The 24169-nt window shown below is 45.2% G+C and overlaps 1 long non-coding RNA gene across 1 annotated transcript in view; it reads right to left on the reverse strand.

Annotated features, from left to right (window-relative positions):
• Nucleotides 1–24169, reverse strand: part of LOC119857643 — a 34684-nt gene that overhangs the window by 7810 nt on the left and 2705 nt on the right. The window contains exon 3 of the long non-coding RNA XR_005293651.1: nt 192–289. This is a non-coding gene — a long non-coding RNA (uncharacterized LOC119857643). The remainder of the gene's footprint in view (nt 1–191; nt 290–24169) is intronic.

Raw genomic sequence — 24169 nt, forward strand, 5'->3', positions numbered from 1 at the left:
GATGTCTATGCTGCCTTTTGGTTCTACACATTAAAAATAAGTCACTGCCCTTTGCTGCAGATTGCTATTCTGCAGCACACTTTGTGATGCTTCCAAACCTATTCTTCAAGCTGCTGTTAGGCACTGCCTGATCTTACTGCTGTTTAAGTGTTTGCTTTTTGCCCATTGTGGTTTGGGGCACAATCACTCACCAGAACATTGTGAAGAAACGGGAGCGTCTTTTAGAACCACTGCTGCATTTTCTTCTCTTTCTGAATCAGCGGCTTGACTTTGTGGCCAACAAACAATTCTGGAGGAAGATGGAAAGAAAAGAGAAGGTCTATTAGAGGGGACCCCTAGCGCCATACAGGCAGTGACCACTAACCAAATAGTGGAGCATGACAGCAGACTTCTCTGAAAAAGAATGATCTGTACAGTACAGGATATGAAATACAAAGGAACTGACCTTCCCAGTGCCAGGAAAGCAGTTTCTGGATAGCTAATGCTGCATCTCTTCATCACGCAGAACTTTAGAAGTTTTGAATTAAGCTTTCACTGTCATCACAGGCTCTAATAAGATTTCCTACCCTATGGCATCTCTCTAGCCAGTAGAATTTCTTGGTAACTTCTTGTTGGGTTGACCTAGGGGTTGTTTTCTGTATTTGAGTCTAACTAAGGTATTTAAATGACCCTCTTAACCACAGTATCCGAGCATCTCACAATCTCAAATGCATTTAGCTTCACAACACTCCTGTGGGTTAGGGAAGTGCTACTGTCCCCATTTTACAGCTGGGTAACTGAGGCACAGAGAAACTAAATGACACTTCCCAAGGTCACACAGGAAATCTATGGGGGAGCAGGTCTTTGAACCAAAGTCTCTCCCGAGTTCCAAGCTAGACCTCTAACAACCAGATAATCCTTCCTTTCGGCCACTTCTAAAGCATCGGCCATTTAAAACAGAAGTGTTGTTTTACGCTTTCCTTCTCTACACTTCTTCTTGTGCCCCTGAAAGAAGGGGAAGACATAGCTCTTTTTATTGCTAAAATAAAATGTCTTTCCACCTCTGGAAATCTAGAAGCCAGCTCCTCAAATCAAAGTGGTTTCACAGAAGTCAATGGAACAATGCTGGTTTACATCAGCGGAGGAGCTTGCTCTACTAATCTCTCTCTTCAAGTAGTGCTTGATATTGTTTCTGATGTTTATTTATGTGGCATTTACTCCGTTAACATTTCATCTTAAAATATGTAAACAGGCAACTCATTTCCAGTTTCTAGCTAGCAATGTCAACCCAGCCCTAGTTCCAGAAGAAATGCTGAATTAAAATATCTCCTTTTCTGTGCATCCCTCCTTTTCCCAGTCCACATTCCCCTGTTGTGTTTCTGAGACAGTCCCCAGGACAGGGGGACATCTGATAACTTACTTTCCCTAGCTTTGCTCAAATCACCATCTGTTACCTAGACCTTTTTTGTTGAAAAGTCCTGTTTGTATTATTGTCACATTTATGTTTCTTAGGAATGCTCTTTCTGGAATTACATTCAAGCTGTCTGTTCTTAGTCCTCCTTTCTTAAATGACCCCTGGTAGACAATGTCACACTCTCAAACCATTCTGGACAAGGAATCTGATCCTCCACTCACTCATGTTCTGATCCTGGTGTAACTCCAAGGATTTTAGTACTAGAGCCATGAATCCAACATTTCCGATCGCCAACCTGAAAAGCAGACAGTTCTATAGGTGAGGTGCAGGAAGTTTTGGAATCAGGCTGCCATCACTTGTTCTGAGTAGCCAAGCACTTTCATTTCATCTGACCTCCTCTCCTGAAAGGTCTAGAGCAGGGGTTCTTGCAACAAAATTTTGGGTGGCCTCAGAGTGTGGCCACCAACTTTTGCTGGTGGCCGCTCTGACAATTTTTCCTAAAATACTTAATTAACTTTAGGAAAAACAAATAAATATGCACATATACATGTCCAAATCATTGCCATTTATGTAGGGTTTTTCTTGCAGACTCAATAATTAAAAATAATGGACAGTTGTCTCTATTCTTTACTGGACCTGAACAGAATAGAAACACAAATAAGATGCTTTGCATGTTTGCTTTTTTTTTAAAGCCTTGCTAGCTAGTAAGTCTGCTACTGTGAAAAATGACATTTGTATATTTGTTAAAATCACTTTTCATAGCAGACTTTGTAGCTAGCTTGGAGGCTGGGAAAAGTGATATTAACTATCACTTTTCACAGCAGACTTACTCAGCCCGGGCAAGCTGGGGGACAAATTAAGCCCTGGATGGGGAGGTGGGTAGGGGCCCAAGGGGCGATGGGGGGATAGATGGGAGGCTGAGAGAGTCCGGGAGATGGGGGAGGTGAGCCCATGGCAGGAGCCTGGGGTCCTGGTGCACAGATGGGGACTGGAGGAGGCAGTGGGAGCCAGGGTTGATGTGCGGGGCATGAGCCTGGAGCCCTGCGGCCGGGGGATGGAGCCTGCTGCTGCACATCCAGAGCCTGTCGCCCACCACTCGAGGGCATAAGCCTGGGCCCCAGCGTCCCCAGGAAGGTGGGAAACTCACGCTGGCTGCCTGCTCCCACAGTGTTTGCAGCGCCAGAAGGGGACAGAGACCAGTCCCTGCTGGCGGCCCTGGCAAGGGGTTATTCCCCTCACCATCATCACCCAGGAGGCTGTGGCCACAAGAAAAGCCATGGTGGCCACATTTGAGAAACAGTGGTCTAGAGGCATCTGCTGGGAACTACCCGAGCTTGGCTCTGGCATCGTTTCAGTACTAGTTCTGTGCCACAGAAGACTCAAATCTCTTGCCTGATTTAAAAAACAAAAACAAAAAACCCAAAGAGACCAGCTGCAAAGATAAAAGTCCTGCCTTGCTGAAATACGTCTAGGCTTGAGAGGTCAGTTTGGTCACATGACTTTCTTACCCAAGTAGAGCTTTTCTTGAACATAAAAAAACAACAACAACCACCCTTAGAATGCTAGTGTTTATCTTAGTCATGGGGGGAAATCAGGTACCCACATTAACAACACAGGAATTTTTCATCTGTCTATTACATATTTTAAGAGATTAGATTACAATATTGGGATGCTGATTTGAACTAACTTCACAACGTATACAGTATATTGAAATGGCTGCTACGTTCATCAATGTTCAACAGCCTAACATTTTCAAAGCAGAAGAGCATACGAAGGTTAAAATTATAAGATTGGATTGAGTTCTAACTCTTTCATTTACTATTCTCTGTATGCAACTTGCTTCCCCCTCCCCAAAGCATTATAAAAAGTACACCCAAAATACCACTGTGGTATAAGTCAGTCCCCTTCTGCACACTCCCACCCCTTTATTGATTTTAAAATGCTTTTGCAAGCCATCATATACATTATTTCTCTTAAAGCGCTTAGAAATACAGAGCCAGACTCCAACACAACACAAGTAAGGGTATCTCACTCCAAGCGACCCCACTGAAGTGAATGGGATTAACCGGGAAGTAAGGTACAACTCATGGTAAGTAAGAGTATCAGAATCTGGTCCTATGTGATGAAGTGAACAGTGAAAGAACTCCATCAGGACCTCTCTAATGACCTGAATATAAAAAGGAATCCTACAAAATGGTGGAAACATTGATGAATTGCTAAGGAGGAGTACAGTACAACACAATAGCCTAACCACATAGGGACAAAATCAGGAAGGCTAAAGCACAAAATGAGTTACACCTAGCCAGGGACATAAAAGGCAATAAGACGACGTTCTTTAAATACATTAGGTGCAAGAGAAAGATTAAGGAAAGGTCCTCTACTTAGTGGGGAAGGTGAGCTAATAATTAATGACATCAAGAAGGCTGAGGTGTTTAATGCACTTTACTTCAGTCCTCATTAAAAAAGTTAATGGTGACCAGATTCTCAACACACTTAATTTGAACAAGGGGGAAGGAACACAAGCCAAAATAAGGAAAGAACAGGATAAAGACTATTTAGATAAATTAGATGGATTCAGGTTGGCAGCACTTGATGAAATTCATCCTGGTGTACTTAAGGAACTAGCTATACAATCTTGGAACCATTAACAATGATCTTTGAGAACTCATGGAGGATGGGTGAGGTCCCAGAGGACTGGAGAAAGGCAAACATAGTACCTGGCTTTAAAAACGGAAACAAAGCCAAGCACATGCATAAGTTCTGTCCTGAATAAATTGCATACTTAAGTTCTTTCCTGAACCGGTGCCTAGGCGAGCAAATGGTGTGTCAAGTAAATATAGCCAAGTCATTCTTTGACTTCATTAGCAAGTTCATAACATACTATCAGCTGGAGACTATGCTAATGAAACCTGACCCAATCTGCCAGCTATGCAACTCTCCAGTATCCTTTTCCTTGACACAATCTTATAACCAAGTCTAATAATTCTCAATTTTTAAAACAGTTCCAGAAAGAACTCTTATGTGAACATCTCCATTAGGAAACACCGTCCCCTGCAAGAAGATGCTGAAGCATGAATCTCTCCCCAAATAGTTGAGCTTGTCTTTGGCAGGCACTCACTGTGCTGCACAGCTGATGTAGTTTATTGACACTGCAGAGTGGTTTACAAGAGCTGGTAACAACTGCGATGAGCAAGAGGACTTCTGGCAGAAGATGGATATTTAGAGCACTCACTGAGATGGAGATGGGGGGTGTGTCTAAACAATGATCTTGTTTTTATACTGGCAAAATACATTTTCATCTGACTCCTTAAATAAATGTATTATTTTTGAAAGAAGATGAGGGATCAATACATCTGGAGAGCTAAAGTTTAGATGTCAGATCTCAAGTAATCTTCTTTTTCTGCTCCTTTAATAGTGCTTCCTTTGTAAACTCCAGGGGTCTGCTTCTCAGTTACTCCATTCTTGCACTTGCAACAAGAATGAGGCTTGGGGAATAGCCATCTTCATGCTTGTCATACACTAGGGCTGTGCAGGGTCCTAAGGCCGCTCTAACTACACTCTGCTTTTCTTCTCACAATGAGCCCTGAGAATTGGAGACTGGCCATGGTACAGTTCTCTCAGGCCATGCCTCCTGCCTGGAGCAAGGATGATGGTCTAGTATTTACATCAGTTCTACACCAGGTGGGAGGCCCCTGGACAGAGGGATTCTCAGGGCTATCTCCACCTACTTAAAGCCCCTTTTTGTTGCCAGAATGGCATAAAAGAGCCTCAGGATAACCAAGACCTGAGTTGCTTTCCCAACAAAATGGGATTGGTCAGGCTACTACTGAAGTCATTGGGAGTTTTGCCATTGTCAGCAATAGGAGTAGGACTGGGCTCAACACAGGCAGAAAAGCAAAGAGCATAGAATTGACTCATTTGTCCATCGTATTTCCAAAGCACAGCTGATGATTTGGTTCTGCTGAGGGCCCTGTGATAGAATGAAATAGTAGGAGTGCAACGTGGAACACTGATATGGAGCACGGGTGTATAATAGATAGCTGGAGCCAGAGGTGATAGCTGAAGATGAGCTCTCCATTTACATGTCAGACCAAGCTACATGTAAGGGCCAAGCAAGTCTTCAGATTATGGGTGGGATTTTCAGGGTGTCTACTTGACCTAGAATGATGAAAGTAAGTGTGCTCCTAAGGCCACTGTGATCACACAGTCTGATCTCCTGCCTAACCCAGGCCACAGAACATCCCTGGATTCTTGCTTCAACTAGAGCATCTCTATTAGAAAAACATCCAGCCTCAGTTTAAAAATTGCCAGTGGTGGAGACTCAAGAGTCTTGTGCTCCTAAATCAGTTAAGCCAAGCTCCTCAAAGGTATTTTAATCAATGGGAGTTGGGCATCTAAATACCTTTAAGGACCTGAGTCTTAGGCACTTTTTGAATGCTTATATAAGAACATAAGAACATAAGGACGGCCATAGTGGGTCAGACTAAAGGTCTAGCCCAAAATCCCGTCTTCTGACAGTGGTCAGTGCCAGGTGCCTCAAAGGGAATAAACTGAACAGGTAATCATAAAGTGATCCATCCCCTGTCATCCATTCCCAGCTTCTGGAAAACACAGGCTAGGGACACCATCCCTATCCATCCTGGCTAATAGTCTATTCTCCATGAACTTATCCAGTTCTTTTTTGAAACCTGTTATAGTCTTGGCCTTCATAACATCCTCTGACAAAGAGTTCCACAGGTTGACTGTGTGTTGTGTGAAGAAATACATCCTTGTGTTTGTTTTAAACCGGTTGCCTATTAATTTCATTTGGTGATCTCTAGTTCCTGTGTTATGAGGAGGAGTAAATAACACGTCCTTATTTACTTTCTCCACACCAGTCATGATTTTATAGACCTCTGTCATATCCCCCCTTAGTCGTCTCTTTTCCAAATTGAACAGTGCCAGTCTTATTAATCTCTCCTCATACAGAAGCCGTTCCATAGCCCTCATCATTTTTGTTGCCCTTTTCTGAACCTTTTCCAATCCCAATATATCTTTTTTGAGATGGAGTGACCACATCTGCACACAGTATTCAAGATTTACATAGAGGCAACATGATATTTTCCATCTTATTATCTATCCCTTTCTTAACGATTCCCACCATTCTGTTCACTTTTTTGACTGCTGCTGCATATTGAGTGTATGGTTTCAAAGAGCTATCCACAGTGACTCCAAGATCTCTTGAGTGATAACAGGTAAATTAGACCCCATCAATTTATATGTATAGCTGGGATTATGTTTTCCAGTGTGCATTACTTTGCATTTATCAACGTTGAATTTCATCTGCCATTTTGTTGCCCAGTCACCCAGTTTTGTGAAATCCCTTTGTAACTCTTTGCAGTCTGCTTTGGACTTAACTGTCTTGAGTAGATCATATGTGGAGCACAGGTACATAGACGCACTAGACACATGCAGGGATAGGCTCTGGTCCCCACTCTAGATTCTTCTACCTCTTTTTAAGCACAATCTTCTCTTTCACATACTCTTTTCCCTATTAGGCCTTATTAATGTCACTTTAAAAGACACTCACCCTTTTACCCACCCTCCCTGCTTTATGTAGTTCAGAGATTGCATTTGGCTGTGCTATTATCTTGGGATGTGTCCCCTGTAATCACTCCCTGTCCTGGGAGCTGCACCAGCATTAGGATACTGTAGATTGTAAATAGAGATGCTATTTGTTCAGGTCACACCAGTGGGCTCGCAGCTGTAATTTGCTCCTGCTTGTCTGTACATTTCCTTCATAGATAAAAGTATTGTCTCAAGGAGGGGCAGGTGTAGGCTAGGGATCAGGAAACCTGTCTGGTCATGTCCTGGTCAGAGAAAGAACACTTATCTCCTCTAAACACTCAGTGCTTCAGCCTGCCTTCCACAATGTACTACTCTATTCAAGCCTCCCCCAGTTCAAAATCCTGCATGCATGAAATATCACCAGTTCACTAGAGATGAAGAGTGCTGACAGCCATGTACTGTTTCCCCAGAGACTGCATACAATGCATAGGATGGGATATATGCTGGGTTTGTACATTGACTGCAGCAGTTCCAAGGTTTAGCCACGACACCACAACCCAGTTTGCAGGCAGGACGAGCTGCACTGATACAAGTCACAATTCATACCAGATCAGTACATTTACCCTAAGGGTTTGCACCACAGCTGCAGCTATACTTGTATGCAAATCCCCTCCTGCCAGTATAGTGTGGGGGCTAGTAAGCACCTATCTATCACTTAGGGTTGCCACCTTTCTAATGGCAGAAAACTGAACACACTTGCCCCACCTGCTCCTTCCCTGAGGCCCCGCCCCTGCCTCACCTCTTCTTCAAGCTCCCACCCTCACTCACTCCATCCCCCCTCCCTCCATCGTTCGTTCGTTCTCCTCCACCCTCGCTCACTGGCTCGTTTTCACCAGGCTGGGGCAGGGGGTTGGGGTGTGGGAGGGTGAGAGTTCTTGCTGGGGGTGCAGGTTCCAGGGTGGGGCCACAAATGAGGGGTTCAGGATGCGAGAGGGGGCTCCGGGCTGGGGCAGGGGGTTGGCGTATGTGCGGGGGCGAGGGCTCCAGGCAGCACTTCCTCATGCAATTCCTGGGATGCAGCAACACATCCATCCAGCTCTGCGAGCTGCTCCCATCCGCGGGCACCAGCTCCCGGTGGCCAGGAACGCCCGGGGTGGGGGCAGCGCATGGAGCCCCCATGGCCGCCCTTACACTTAGGAGCCAGAGGGACACATCATAGCTTCCTGGGAGCCACACAGAGCTGGGTAGGGAGCCTGCCTGCACCACCTCCCAGACTTTTAACGACTGCTGACCGGAGCCGCCAGGGTCCCTTTTTGACTGGGCAAAAACCGGACACCTGGCAACCCTACTACCACTATGTGAGTGAGACTAAGCTGGCGTTACATACTTGTTGAGGGGACCAGAGACAGACTCAGAGACTCATAGATAGCAAGGTCAGAAGGGACCATTATAATCGTCTAGTCTGACCCCCTGCACAATGCAGGCCACAGATTCTCACCCACCCACTCCTGGGATAAACCTCTCACCTATGTCTGAGCTACTGAAGTCCTCAAATCATGGTTTAAAGACTTCAAGGTGCAGAGAATCCTCCAGCAAGCCTCCAGATAGGCTTAAGCTACACCCATTTGGTTTCCCTGTAGTATCGTGGCCATCAGCTGAGTGCCTCTTCATGGTCAGAGGTCCCTTTACAGCAGCTTGCCCGTGTTCTCTCTTTCCAGGACCCCTTTAAGAACTCACTGTTCAAAGCTAATTGAAACAAACAATCCCCACAAGCAGTCCCACAGCCTTTATCCCAGTTTCAGTCGAGCACGGTCCCTCCTCCCTGAGGATCATCTGTCTGTCTGCTTACTGGTATCCCCTGCCTGGAGTTTGACCTTCTCTACAAACTTCTTGGACAGTGCCTTCCTCCTGTTGACTCAGGGCCCTGAAGGAGCCTTCTTACTACTTCATGCAGCACCTACAGGACTAGGTGCAGTTTCTTAAACTCTCCCAAATTACTAGCAACTTCCTGCTTTTTTTGTCCTGCGAACACTTGATTCAACCCAGATATGGCTCATCCTGTTTCCAGGGCTGACTTAGCCCCAGCCTTGCCAGCCCCCTACACTTTGATTCCCTCAACTCACAATCAGGCCCAGGATGTAGTGCAGAGGTGTGCAAACTACAGCCCTGGGCCACACCTGGCCCACAGGACCTTCCTGCCAGGCCCTTGAGCTCCTTGCAGGGGAGGCTAGCTCCTGGGGCCTCCCCTGCTATCCCCTCTCCCAGGCAGCCTCATCTCACCACACCACCAGTTCTCTGGGCAGCAGGACTGCAAGCTCCTGCAGGGCAGCACAGCTACCAGTCCTGGTGCTCCGAGCGGCATGGTAAGGGGGCGGGGAGCAGGGGGGTTGGATAAGGGGCAGGAAGTCCTGGGGGGCAGTCAGGGGACAGGGAGCAGTTGGATGGGTCAGAGGTTCTGTGGGGGGCCCATCAGGGGACAGGTAACAGGGGGCGGTTGGATAGGAATGGGAGTCCTGGGGAGCCTGTCAGGGGGCAAGGGGGTAGATAGGGGTCAGGACAGTCAGAGGACAGGGGGGATAGATAGGGGGTGGTCAGATAGGGGGTGAATCAGAGGACAAGGAGCAGAGGGTGTTGGATGGGTCGAGGGTTCTGAGGGGGGCAGTCAGATGGCGGGAAGTGGGAGGGGGCAGATAGGGGGCAGGAGCCAGGAGCCAGGCTGTTTAGGGAGGCACAGCCTTCCCTACCTGGACCTCCATACAGTTTTGGAACCCCAATTTAGTGTGTGAATAGCTAGGAAAATGAAAACCTACAACTACATTCTAGAGTGGCCCCAAGCAGAAAGGTCCGATAATGGCTCCTGCTTTGCAGGCATGCTAGAGAGGGAAACAGGAAAGCACTATACTCAAACCTTCATTTAATCTTTTCATACTAACAAATGCCATAATGCTGCCCATTGGCAAGGCGAGAGGGGATTTTCCTTAGCACTCTCTTCTCTGAAGGAGAAGAGAACAAATATTTCTGTTGTTGTGAAGAGGGAGCTTTAATACACAGGAGACGGCTGGCATGGCAGCACCTGAACACAGGAGACTAGTAATCCTGGCATCACATGAGAGATGAGCAGCGTCGCAGGCTTTGAAGCACAGGATGACACAGTGTGCTGTTAAATAAAGTACTAGTACCAGGCCCTCAGCTGGTGCCAATCAATCAGAGTAGCTTCCTCCACAACAGTGGTGCTAGGCTGATTTACACCATTTGAAGCTTTGACCCCTACCACTGGCCACTCACTTGCACGTTCCAATCTTTTTTCCCATTGTGATTAGCTGGGAAGGAGCGTCAGGCTCTCAGGGCACAGGTACAATAGCAGCAGCAAAAGGCTGCTGGGGCTGAGGAATAAAGCGTGCCAAGCGTACACTGCCTCAGGAGGGGACAAACCAAGGGTGTGCATTAGGTTGCGCCTATGTCAAATGTATGTGTGTGTGTGTGTGTGTGTGTGTGTTTGGCTGGTTAATGTACAGAGCACGCCCTCATTTTGCTGCATTTTACACTCTGCTAGAAGGGGCAATATGAGACCCTGCTGTCATTCTTGATAGAGTTAGGTGATAGTTGTCTTTATTCTGGGAGCATTACTGTGATAGAAAGAAGTCATAATGCCAAAATATAACAATCAGAAACTTTACAGGTGTCTTCTTGCTGCCAGGGTTCCCCAGGCACAGATCCACTTTTGAATCATCTACTGTTTTGTTTTTCTTTCACACCAGCACAAGATGGTGAAATAACCAAGCAGGAAACTTTAGTTAATGGGTTTCTTCTTTGGAATTTGATGGCTGGGTTCTAAAGGAGTAATGGACTGGTCTCTGGGGCAGTGGCTCTCAACCTCTCCAGACTACTGTACCTCTTTCAGGAGTCTGATTTGTCTTGCGTACTCCCAAGTTTCACTTCACTTAAAAACTATTTGCTTACAAAATCAGACCTCACTATTACTGAAAAATTGCTTACTTTCTCATTTTTACCATATAATTATAAAATAAATTGATTGGACTATAAATATTGTACTTACATTTCAGTGTATGGTATATAGAGCAACATAAACATGTCATTGTGTGAAATTTTAGTCTGTACATAGTTTACTAGTGCTTTTTATGTAGCCTGCTATAAACTAGGCACTTAAAGAGTTTCCAAACTATCCAAACCTCGTAGGTCTGCAAAACTGAAAGTCACATGATGGCAAGCTTTCTAGCAATATTTCGGCACTTGACCTCAGACCTTGATTGTCCCAAGCGCCAATATATGGCGTTCAAGAACAGGGAAAAGCTAACAGGCACAAGCCTCAGAAAAATTTGGTTGAGGTTAAAAGATAGGGGGAGAGGGTTTATTATTTCGTTTATGGGATGTCAGAGTGTATCCAAACCAGTTCACTCATCCTCATTCTATATGCCCCAGTAGCAGCTATGGCTAAGACCACGTCTACACTACCCGCCGGATCGGTGGCTAGTGATCGATCTATTGGGGATTGATTTATCACATCTAGTGTAGAAGAGAGAAATCGATCCCTGATCGGTCTGCCGCCGACTCCGGAACTCCACCAGGCCGAGAGGCGGAAGCGGAGTCAATGGGGGAGCGGCGGCCATCAATTCTGCGCCACAAGGACACAAAGTAAGTGATTCTAAGTCGATCTAAGATACGCAACTTCAGCTACGAGAATAGTGTAGCTGAAGTCGACGCATCTTAGATCGATCCCCCCTCCCCCAGTGTAGACCAGGCCTAACAGCATGTTGTCCCATGTATGCCTGGCAAGAAGAATGCTCCATTTTCTCTCTGATTCAGGCCTTATCACAAATATCATAATGACACAAATATCTATGAGATTGGATTGGAAATCAGAAATGGAAACTAGTGCACAATGCCATGGCCTGCTTATTAAGTAAAGTTTCATAAAAGGATTATGTTACACGCATGCACCAGGATCTGCATTAGATTCCAGTACATTTCCAGTTAGAGTTAAAGGTGCTGGTTTTAACCTATAGGTTTTCAGAGAGATCACAAGTTGCTTTTGAAATTATACCCTGTGACTGAGTTCTCCATCTGTAAAATACTTCTTTCTCTGTCTTCTCTATTTGGATGGTAAGCTCTTCAGTGCAAGGACTGGGTCTATGTGTTTGTACAGCTTGGCCACAATCTCACAGGGAGTGGGTGTTATCATAATACAAACAATAACAAGGGTTCCAGATGCTGAGAGTTGGCAGGCATGAATGGGATGTACCCCATTCAAGGTGTAAATACTGGGACAAATGTAGACAGTGCTAAGGATGTGGTCCAGTGTAATTAAATATATTGTAAACAAAAGGATTAAGACACTTGTTCAAGGTAAAGGCCAATGACTCTCTGCCTTTCTCTCTATCCACTGCAGAGAACTCCAGCAAACAAAGGTAACACAATAGTCTGTGGATTAATATGCATTTGAGGCAGGTACATTTCCTGACACAGGATTTTTTGCATTTCATACATCAGCAAGTCACAATACAATCTGTTTGTTCTTGGGGGGGGGGGGGGGGGAAGGTTTTGGGGGGGAGTGGAAAGGCAAAAGACCCAATTTGCTCGATATGTAGTGCATTACCTCCCCTTCCGCAATTGAGCCCACGTCAGTCCAGTGATGAATGGACTGCTGACCCTGTCTAGCCAATACCTAGACTCATTAACTAAAGTGTACTGGAGTCACAGAGCTGAGCACCATTTCTATTCCCTGTTGTGCATGCCCGCGTGCGCGTGCCTATGGAGTCATTTACCCAGGAGAAAGCAATTCCAGGGCCATGTAATCACAACCAAGTCATGTAGGCATATTGGGGTGAGTGACAATCTATTTGCATAGCTAGCAGGGGAACATGCTGTAGCAACAGCAGGGCTTATGTCATTTAGCTACCGTATGTGCAATATCTTTGGAAATTAATGCAGGATTTTCCAACTGTCGCAGCTTTGTTTCAGAATGTAGCTGAGCTTTTTCTTAACAAGATCAAATGTTTTTCATGTTACAATTAAACTCTCCCTTCTCTGTACCCCTTTGAGTTCAAGAAAGCGTGGCCTTCCTCCCACTTCCCATCAGGTCTCCCTACAATTTCTGATCTGCAACCTCTCTGAAAATTGCCTTGAGCTTGGCCGTGACTGACCTGGAAACTATGCAAACAGCCTAGGAAGCTGCTTGTATTTGTTAACATTGAATTCAAAATAAATTCCAGCTAAGATGCTCCTGCGGAGATTTACTCTTACTGATTGTGAAAGTCAGACTGCAGCAAAGAAATTGAAAAGTTCATCTAGCATCTCTCTCCCTTTACTGAGCTCATGTGAGTGCAACAGATGAAAAGAGCCGTATGGCCAACTCAGGCCCTCCGTAGCCCACAGCCGTGGATCATGTTGGTGAGAGAAACTTTATGATCAAACTTTTTTTTTTATTTTTTTTATTTTTTTTTTATTCTTTTGTCTCCATAATACTTTGTATGTGCAACAACAGTCATCTTTGCCTTCAATGGAGATTGAATCAACTTCCTGATTCTGAAGGTTGTGAAGCAAAGGATTTGACCACTAAATCCTGTGAAGGAATACAGATATGCTGTACTCACTGAAGCCTAACTTCAGTAACAGCCAAATTGGTTGAAACTACAAGAAAAAACAGAATTATCAGACACTTATACGAACATACTGGGAAAGAGTCAACACAGCTTTTGTAAAGGGAAATCATGCCTCACCAACCTATTAGAATTCTTTGAGGGGGTCAACAAGCATATGGACAAGGGTGAATCCGTGGAATAAAAAGCAAGTTTCAAAACGGCAAAATTTCCCACAAAATGGAAATTCTAGCTCCTACCCAGCTTTAGTATTTATAACAGAAGATTGCCAATCACCGTAACTCTGTGGGAGACAGAGGTAAATTGGGGTCTAAAAGGAGTGTGACAAGAGACACTTGAGAGGTATCCAAAAAAAGTGAGTAAAGTAAACAATCCCCTAGGAAAAGTGAAAATTTTTTTTAATCGTGAATGCTCCCTGTAATATTCTAGGTGTCAGAGCACATACCAGGAAGTCCAGAACTGAGAGTTGAAGCCTGAATCAGACCTTTCCTTGACTCACTGCTGGCACAAAATACATGAGGCAAATGAAAATTTTCCTCACTTCCCTAGAAAATAAAAGTACATATTGCAACCACTAAAATAGACCGTACCACCAAATTACAACAACCAGAGAATGTTCAGGCAGAAACAAAACCAAGTCACATACTCCAAAGGAAATACAGAATGAGCATATATGTATGAGAGAGAGAGAGCGAGCAAGCGAGCGTGTGCATAAGGGATTTGTAGATTCTATACAATCAACTGAGGGTGGGAGAAAACTACCCAGAGGCAAGGAAGCCACCAGCCCCACTGACTTTGGTTCAACTTTCCCATTGCCCTACCTGTGCTCCCATTGACTTCATTGGGAAAGTTAGGCCAACATGAAGCATTTTTGAAAATCCAACACTAAATTGGACAAGCTACATGCACAAACACAAAGCAACTGTCCCTATCTGTGAAGAGCTGTTGCCATAACCCAATTAGAAGACCAGTGGGAGTGGGTAGTGGAGAAACTGCTCCACCTAATCAGCAGAACTGAAATCCAAAGTCATTGATCCTTCCATCATCACCATAAACATTCAAGTTTGTAGAATGCCTGGCATACACTAATATTTTGTATTTCTATAGTGACTTCCATCCAAAGACCTCATTAACATTTTGAAACCATGAAGTGGCTCTCCCCTTGATTCTTAGTTCAAATGGCTATGATACCCTTATTGAGAAGCATATATAAAACATTTAAGAAGTTGCTGTGTGACTCAAGAAAATACTGATATCAAGAAAACTCACTCCTCTTTTACAGATATGAGGCCAAATGTCAAATCCATAACGTGTTTCTGATTACTCAGATTGGTCTCTGATCCTTTTGCTTCCCATTTAACACCCAACCTTGCACCGTGCAGCATGCAGGCTCATTGCTGAGCCTACATTATCACCCGTGACATCCGTAGGGCTCAGTACACACATAGTTGTCTGCCCACACACTATGGTATCAGTGCCTACAGTGCACCATGAAGTGCCAGCCAACCAATAGTCTTCTTAGGACATTGGGAGCAACTAGTGAGTTAGCTTGACATATAGTCTTGATTGGCACTTCAGCAAGTGTATCCCAGCCTTCCACTAAACTGAGGGAAAAGTACTTTAAGAAAGTGTACTGAAGAATGAAATTTGTAAAATATGTTAAGTAATTTTATGTAGTCTCCTCTCCAGTAGAGTCATATGCTTGGCATAATCTAATATCTGAAAGCAGCTTCAGGTGGCATATTTTGTTGGTCAGATTCACAGCTGCACCTGCTTCCGTTTGCATCCAGAAGCTTGGGTTCTGAATGCTCCATTTTGGAGGCAATCTTGAGGTCACTGGATTTGACTCTGCAGGCTACTGTCATCAGACATTCCATTTCTTTTTTCATGTAGACTTTAAAGAAATTGGTTTGCAAGACAACATGATGTAAAACATTCAGATCAGACATAAGAGCTGATTAATTTCACCTAGTATATTGGCTGAACTCTTGCTGATTCATGGCCCTGTCTGTCTGAGATCACAATGACTAATTAAAAAAAAAAAGCTAAGGCAGGCTTCTAAAGTCTGCTGTGGAGTGCCTTGGAGGTATTTAATTGCTTAGCTTTGCAAGATAAGAGAGTAATCACACTGCTACCTGTCCTGATTAAATCAGAAACATTTGAAATATTCCTCCTTTTGAGAATTAGCTACAGAAGATTTACGACAATGTAACAGAAAACGAGCACAGTCCAGCTGAGTGCAAAGGGTTTATTAAGAGGGAAAACTGACATATCAAACTTGAAAAATGATCCCTCCTCTGATTACACCCATGTCACTGTTTAGATGGGTCGATGATCATCCTTTGGAACCGATCATCTGTGGATAAGTGATTCTTAAATTGTAGGCCAAAATATAATACTCTACAGCTGGTAAGAAAGTATTTAGTATAGCTGAGTGAATAATTTTATGGCAAGGCATTTAATTTATCTGATGAATGTAATCATATTTTTCATGAATTGTCTGCGAGATATTTGAAGTTCTTCACCAACTGATTCAGATAAATCATTCCTAATCTGTTGCTCATCTGCAACATGCAAAACTGAAGCTGTTTTGGTTAGTTTTGGTTGGAAACACAGGCCACAAAGGATGTTTCTGGCCCCTCATAGGGACAAGTGTAACTCTTGGAATGGAGGTTCTACTTCAAGAGGACTGCTTGTGAGAGTGCTACTCAGCATCAACACAAGTTGTAAAATTGGAGCCAGGAGTACATAATTTACTACTTTAGTCTTATTCTCCGCAGTGAGAATTAGTCATTTTGGGACCCACGTGATATAGCAGATATACCCAATAATAGAACTACTATGTACGTATTTATCAGGTAATACTGCAGGTCATCATGTGTCTCTCTGCCCCCAGGTGCCAATAGCAGCAAAAGGACTTGGCTCAGTGGGCCTAGAGGTTCTTTTCTAAAATAATTATGACTATGCCTCGAGCCACCACCCCAAACTGGACTCTTACTTCTAGCTCTGGGAAATTAAAAAAATAACCTCCCTGGTCATTTTTGCAGGTTGTTCTTCTCTGCTCTTAAACACTCTGGAGCCCTTAGGAACATGGAATCACAAATGCTTTTTCTTGGGGGGAAGGGAAAAACCAAAACAAGAGAAAAAATAACCATCTAAATATTTACATGTAATAAAATGAGCAAAACCCAAACCCTGTGCCAGGAGTGTGGCTAATCCCTCAGTTCTAATCTATGAGCTGTCTGGCTTGTTGAGGTCCAGTACGCATAGTCCCACAATAATTCCCATCCACCTAAAATGCCTCTCTCAGTTCCACTCGGACTCACTAGTCACCATGGGTGACCATTCTCTGCCTGTCTTTCTAGTCCAGAGATGTCCAAACCACCATGTCCCACTTGGATGTATGGCTTCCTGGTCCAGCTCTGTGACAACAACTCTGTCACTATTAGTCTGGTCACACCTTACTACACATTTACTCTGCATCGCTGCAAGCTGTCAGGGAACTGCCAAGTCAGCTCTGTTGGCGCAGTGCAGGATCTGAGAAGGGGCAGCCATCAAACATGTCCCCTTTAAGAAGGCCTCCATACCAACCTTGGCCATCAAAGCTCCTAATTTTCCTCTATATTTCAGGAGGCAGACAGGTTTCCTCCCTTTTCCTTGGTGCCAGATCAGGAGAGCAGCAGTTTCACCAAGTTTATAAGGCCCTTTCCTCAGAGCCTTGAGACAGACCAACCAAGCTTATAGTAAGAAAAACCAAGTCTCTAGCTAGGCCTACATCAGGCTTGAGACTGTGGGCTTGCAACCAGTACAAGCTAGAGTTGCTGCTTGTCCCCTGTTTAGCTTCCTCCTCCAGTTTCTATATCCCAGACCTAGGATGGGGAAGGGCTCCTGGATTGCCTCCAGGCTATTGTGAGCTCCAGACTGTTTCTTAAAGGCAGGGTCAGGTCTAGGACTTTTGCCGCCCCAAGCAAAACATTTTTTGGCCGCCCCCGCTTTTTTTCCCCCATACCCCCGGCTCCGCCCCAACTCCACCCATTCCCCAAATCCCCAGCCCTGCCTCCTCCCCCGGGCGTGCCGCATTTGCCTCCCCCCACGTCCTGCAGCTCCCCCCCGCAACAGCTCACCTCCGCTCCACCTGCTCCCCTGAACATGCCGCTGCTCCGCTTCTCCCCCCTCCCTCTCAGGCGATGGAGAGGCAGCGCGTTCAGGGGAGCAGGCAGAGCGGAGGGGAGCGAGGGGGGGGGAGAAGCAAAGGAAGTAATGGGGGGAGGTAGAAGAACCACTCCCTGCCCCAGCTTGCCTCCACTCCACCACTGCCACCTCCCGCAAGCATGCCACCGCTCGGCTTCTCCTCCCAGGCTTGCCGCACCAAACAGCTGTTTCACACGCAGCAAGCCTGGGAGGGAGGGAGAAGAAGCCGAGCAGCGGCGGCGCACTCAGCGGAGTGGGTGGAGGCAGAGCAGAGGCAAGTTGAGGTGGCGGGGGCACATTTCTAAGGGCGACATAGCTGGCGCCGGAATGCTGCCCCTAGAAATGTGCCACCCCAAGCACCTGCTTGTTTTGCTGGTGCCTAGAGCCGATTCTGCTTAAAGGGATAGGACACCCCACCACAGGCCCTGCTGCAAAGCCAACTCTCTGCTGCTACCACTGCCAGTTCAGTCTGGGCCTGTCCAGTCCCCCAAAATCACTGTGGACCCAGATCAGAGTCTCCAGGTGGGAAACTCTAAGCAAAAAAAACACAACACTTAGGGTCTCTGCAGACTGAGGAGCTCACTGGACAGTTAATTTTGATTTTCAATAAAATTTGGAACACTGGGGAAGTTCCAAAAGTCTCGAAGAAATGTGCCAATGTGCCAATATTTAAAAAGGATAAATGGGATGACCCAGGTAATTACAGGTTTGTCAGTCTGACATCAGTCCCGGGCAAGGTAATGGGGAGGCTAATATTGAACTTGATTAACAAAGAATGAATGGAAGATAATGTAATTAATGCCAATCAACATAGTTTTATGGAAAATATATCCTGTCATACCAACTTGATTTTTTTTGGTGAGATTACAATTTTGGCTGATAAAGGTAGCAGTGTTGATGTAATCTCTTTAGACTTCTGTAAGGCATTTGACCTGGTACCACACGATATTCTGATTAAAAAACTAGACTATAAAATTAACATGGCACGCATTATATGGATAAAAGCTGGCTAACAGACGGGTCTCAAAATGTCATTTTAAATGGGAAATCATCATTGAACAGGTGGGTTTCTAGTGGGATCCCACAGGGATCGGTTTTTGGCCCTATCTTATTTAACATTTTTATTAACAACCTGGAAGAAAATATAAAATCAATCATCACAGAGAGTGAGTAGCAGCCGTGTTAGTCTGTATTCTCAAAAAGAAAAGGAGTACTTGTGGCACCTTAGAGACTAACAAATTTATTAGAGCATAAGCTTTCGTGAAGTGAGCTGTAGCTCACGAAAGCTTATGCTCTAATAAATTTGTTAGTCTCTAAGGTGCCACAAGTACTCCTTTTCTTTTCACAGAGAGTGAGTTACTTTATCTTGCACAATTCCTATGCCCTTTTACCAGTACAGTCAAGTAACAATCAGAATGTAGACAAATTCCAGATAAAGCAACACCACACAGAATACAGAACTCTGGGTAAGCAACTTTATAATTTATGTAAATGAGGCTGGCCCTAGCTGGCTTTACACCTGTAGAGGGAGCAGAGAGTTTCATCCCTCTAACCCTTCTAACTCTGGGGTTTGCACCACAGAGGCCAAGAGTAATTACTGTGTATACTAATTTTGCCATGATTTAGCTTCTAATTCAGCAGTCCCTCCCTACTCAGCAAAGCAGCCCAGTTTTTGATAAGTGCTTAATTCCCATATGCTTAAAGCTCAGCATGTGCCTAAGTGTTTTGCTGATTAGGGATGGACTTAAGCACACATGTAACTGCTTTGCTGAACTGGGGCCTGAAAGCCTTGTGAACAATCCAGTTTTCATCTTGGGCAGTGTTACCCTCCAGTTTAAAACCCTCCCCCAAGGGCCTTCTAATTGCTGCACATTTAATTAATCAAGTCTGCTCTCTTCTCACCTTCTAAGTCTACGTCCTTCCTTCTGTGCACAGAGACATGCAAAACTCAGGTTGTCACCATCTCATAGCATTCTTTTCTACAGGATAGTCAAACATGTCCTGTCTGGCCTAGCCCCAGTATCACGGGTGGAATTGTTCTCTGGAATGCTAACGAGCATGTCCAGAATCAGCACAAGGCCCCTGAGCTGTTTCACTGCCCCCATGTTGTGCTTTCGTCTCCCTTATCAAACATTATCGTCTCCCACAGCAGTTGGGTACACAGTCAGGCTGTGTGTTCATACAGGCTTGTTGGTTCTTCTAAAATCTGTTTGTTCTTTTCTCACTTCCTTTCGCTGATTTAATCTTCTAGAGAAGCTGGGCTTTGGAACAGGACCCTAGTTACAAGCTGCTGGAACAGCCATGTACTTGTATGAGATCCAGCTCAGAGTTTTTCCCTTTCTCCTGTTGAGACACTTAGGTACTTGTCTTGAGATGACAGCTAGAATCAAAGGTGGTGCTTTCCCAATACCTTGTGGGAGAGGATTGCCTCAGCAATGTGTGGTTGGTTCTTTTAATTAAATTCACCCCATGGCACACAACATATCTCATGTCTTTTTCACTGCCCAAGGATAAACTTCCCTAGCTCAGGGAATTTTGCGTGGGAAGCAAACCAGATTTTTGATGCTTAGTACCAGGAATGTACGTTATCTGTGACATATCTAAGAGCCACAAAAATGATTCAAGGGCTGGGGGAAAAAAAAAAAAAAAGCCTTACAGCGAGAGACTGAAGGCGCTCAATCTGCTTAGTTTATCAAAGAGAAGATTGAGTGGTGAGTTGATTTGTACAAGTACCTTAATGGGGAGAAAAATACCAGCTACTAAAGGGGTCTTTAACCTAGCAGAGAAAGGCATGAGAAGCAACAGTGGCTGGAAGTTAACACAAGACAAATTAGAAATAAGGCATAAGTTTTTAACAGGGAAGACGATTAGCCATTGGAACAAATTACCAAGGGAAGTTGTGGATTCACCAAGTCTTGAAATTTTCAGATGAAGACAGGATGTATTTCTGGCAGATAGGCGTTAGCGAAAAATTAGTTATTGGATTCAACAGTGTGAAATTCAGTGGCCTGAAATTCAGATGAGCTAATGGTCCCTTCTGGCCTTAAATAAATAAATAAAAATCTATGAATCTCTGGTTCTTGCTGTTTATCCATGAGGATCAAGATGTATTTGGACTCCCCAGGGAAAGGCCTGAATTTAGTTAGCTTGCAGACAGAAATGAAGTGGGATATGTTTATTTAAATCACCTGAACTTTTCTACTTCTATGTGAGCGGATCTCTCCTTATGCGTCACCGAGTGGTGTTGAGTTACCAAATACAGAAAATGGTTCCTCAAGCGCTGACCAGTTTCCATCAAGGCGTGCATTGGGAGGGCTGTTTACAGCCATAAGTGGCCTGGCACTGGTGAAATTGTGATGTTGCATCGTTTGTTAGGTTGCTGCTGTCGGTCAACAGAGTGCTTGACCTGCCCCACCTCCCAGGATCTTCAGGGCTTGCTCAGTGGCTTTGGGCTTCCATCGTAATTGTGCAAGCACTCCTGCGCCCAGAGTCCACCTGAAGGCCCAAGGAGCAAACAAGCCACCTCCTCACGGAGGGATCAGAGTGGAAGGAAAGGAATTGCATTCCACCAGGCTGCCGCTTTCCAAAACCTGAAAGGTTAGAAGTTGCCAAGCAGTCTGTTGGGCTCAAGAGAATCACCTACCCACAAGACGGGCACTTTGCGTGGGACTAAATCAAATCCAAACAGACAATTACATTTCACTGGAACTGGTACAGGTTCACTCTGTCTCTCAGATCCAGAGGAGGGCTGTTGACATACTAATCAAGTAAGCAGTTTTGGTTTCCCAAACCCATCAGAACACAAGGCACAGGGGCTTCTGTCAAACTGTCACAAGCAATAGGAGCCCAGCAAGCCCATCAACCTCCAGTACCTGCTCAATAACCAATCAATTCAAAGCCATCATGGGAGGGAGGGAGACTTCCATTTTTGAAATTTTTTCCGTGATAGTTTAGCATCGCCTGATTGAAGAACAACTTCACTACCTCAACAGAAAGTCCCCAGCACCAGCTCTGCACGCCCCCCCAGCAAGATCAAGCCTCATCTTTCATTTCATACAGTTTGAATGAAGTACAGGAACCTTTGAACAAAAGCTCATGAGACAGATTACATCTAATAGTCATTGCCCTGTGTTGGGGTGGTGTGAAGCCAAATCATTGGGAATTCCAAGCTAGAGAGAACACACACTTGCAGCCCCCCACATCCCAATACATGTGCTTGAAAATCCAGAAGTGGAGGAGGACAGGCCCACTGACTGGGGGGTGGGGGGGGACAAAGGGGCCAATTGCCCAGGGGCCGGGCAATTTAAAAGGGCCTGGGGGCCCCCAGCCACTGCCACAGTAGCGGTGCCGGCGGCTGGGAGCCCCAGGCCCTTTTAAATCACCTGGGCATGCCATAGGGTGGTACCATCAGAGGCAGCCGGGCAGGCATTTGGAAGCCCTGGCCGTGGCGGAAAAGTGCTCCCAGCAGCAGCTTGCTGAGCACCAGCCAGCACAGGTGCAGCATCCCAAATGTCAGGCGGACCTTTCTAGGGGTCCCATTGACTGTTCTGCCATGGGCAGAGCCATCCCTAGGGTTAGGCAAATCGGGGCAACTGCTCCGGGCCCTGCAGGCGGGCACGATTGGCCAGCACAGTCGGCCTGGAAGTGACTGATTCATCACTTCCACCCTGAGCCCAGCACCCGCCTAGGGACAGCACTGGCCCTGGAATTACTGTCGGCGGGCCTGGAGGAGGATATGGCTGAAATGAACTTCTTCCTCCCATTAGTCCCAGAAAGTATATATCCTATTAAAGAAAAAGCAAAACAAAGGTACCCGTGTTTCTGACATATTAATGCAACGGATCTCAGAGCTTAGCCAGTTCCTTTGATTGCATTTCTCAAGGCACTAGGGTTCCAAATTGACATCAGCAATGAGAATTCACATTTTCCCATTACAAAAGAGAATTTCAGCATTCGTGTGCAGTGATTCCTGCCCATCCCAAACATCAGACCATGGCCTGAGCTTCCCTAAAAATGGTCTGGGGGCCTCAGTAGTGTCTCAGGCCCTAAAATATCCCCCTGGTCCCACCCCTGTCATCCTCAACATGCTGGTGTATGCAGAGAGTGCCACTAAGTGATGCTCTGAGCTCCTCCTGGAGGTCACAGCCCCATTAGCTCCCTCCCAGACCTGTCCCTTTCCAAATCCTCTTGCTATCTGGAGCGGGATGATGCTAGCTTCCAGGAGACCCAGGCTCAGAGAGAAGGGGACAGCCCTGGACCCTCACTGCAGCACGATGTCTGCATCTCAGGATCAGCATCTTATTTATTCATATTTATTAACAGAAATGTGCCGATTATGCTAATTTGATGGACAGAATTAAACAAGTGGACTCCACCAGATTAATTACTGAATGTCACCACAACAAAAACATGGCCCTCAAGAACAGAACGAGAAGTAAATTTAGCAGCAGTTGAAATTGGATCACAACAGCTTCCATGGGCAAAGCATTTCTGGAGAAAGTTTGCTTCCACTAGACTTAACTGCCAGGCAAGTTCTCTGAAAACTGCCTGGCCTCAATCCTACAAAGGACTGGGGCACGTGCTTCACTTCACTCACTCTGAGCACATCAATTGATGTCACTGGACATAAAGCTAAGCAATGTGTGCAAATGTTTGCAGGCTCAGGGCCCTAGCTAGCCTTCCACCGAATATATGGCAATAGGAAATCTAGTATAGTGCTGCAGATATTTATGTACAACAATAGATGATGGTATGTAAAACCCATCTAAACCTCTTAGAGCAACCAGAGTAGCATTATCACAATGAAAATGTAGATAAGGCAGAGCACTCACGTTTTAACAGAGAAGCAAAATGCTTTTATATGCACTTACAAAACCCATGAAGCGTTTTCTTTCCAGACCTGCATTATAAAGAAGCCCAACTGGAGCACAATTTTTATCACCCCCAAAACTATGTTTCTTTCTATTTTTAAATCTAACTTCATCACAATAGCACCAATATTTCTCTTTTAACTCCCAGGCATATTTACAGGGAGCAGGATATGCTGCCGGGTATCTCTGCTGCCACACGATTCGTGTTATTTTTCAGTTCCTCTCTCCCGGGTTGATCTTGGCAACAGATCATAAAGCGTGTGAAGCTCAACATAAACTGAAGCCATTGTTACTCAGTCTCCCAGCCCTCAGTTCTGGAACAACATTCCCCCAAGCACCTTCAGCTGAATTGTTACTTTGTCCCCCAAAGTCTATTATTCTATTTCTACTTAACTATTTACTTGGCCTCCGTGGAGGAGCCAAAACAAAATGCTTCCTCCCTCTCTGCTTCATTTACACAGCACTTTACAAAGTCTCTAGGTGACAGGGCATTATACAGCCCCATCACAGGGGTGGTGTAATGTCATATACTCCAAGCAGACAAAGAAAGA

Source organism: Dermochelys coriacea, chromosome 6 (genome assembly GCF_009764565.3).
Source record: "Dermochelys coriacea isolate rDerCor1 chromosome 6, rDerCor1.pri.v4, whole genome shotgun sequence".
Lineage (NCBI taxonomy): Eukaryota > Metazoa > Chordata > Testudines > Dermochelyidae > Dermochelys > Dermochelys coriacea.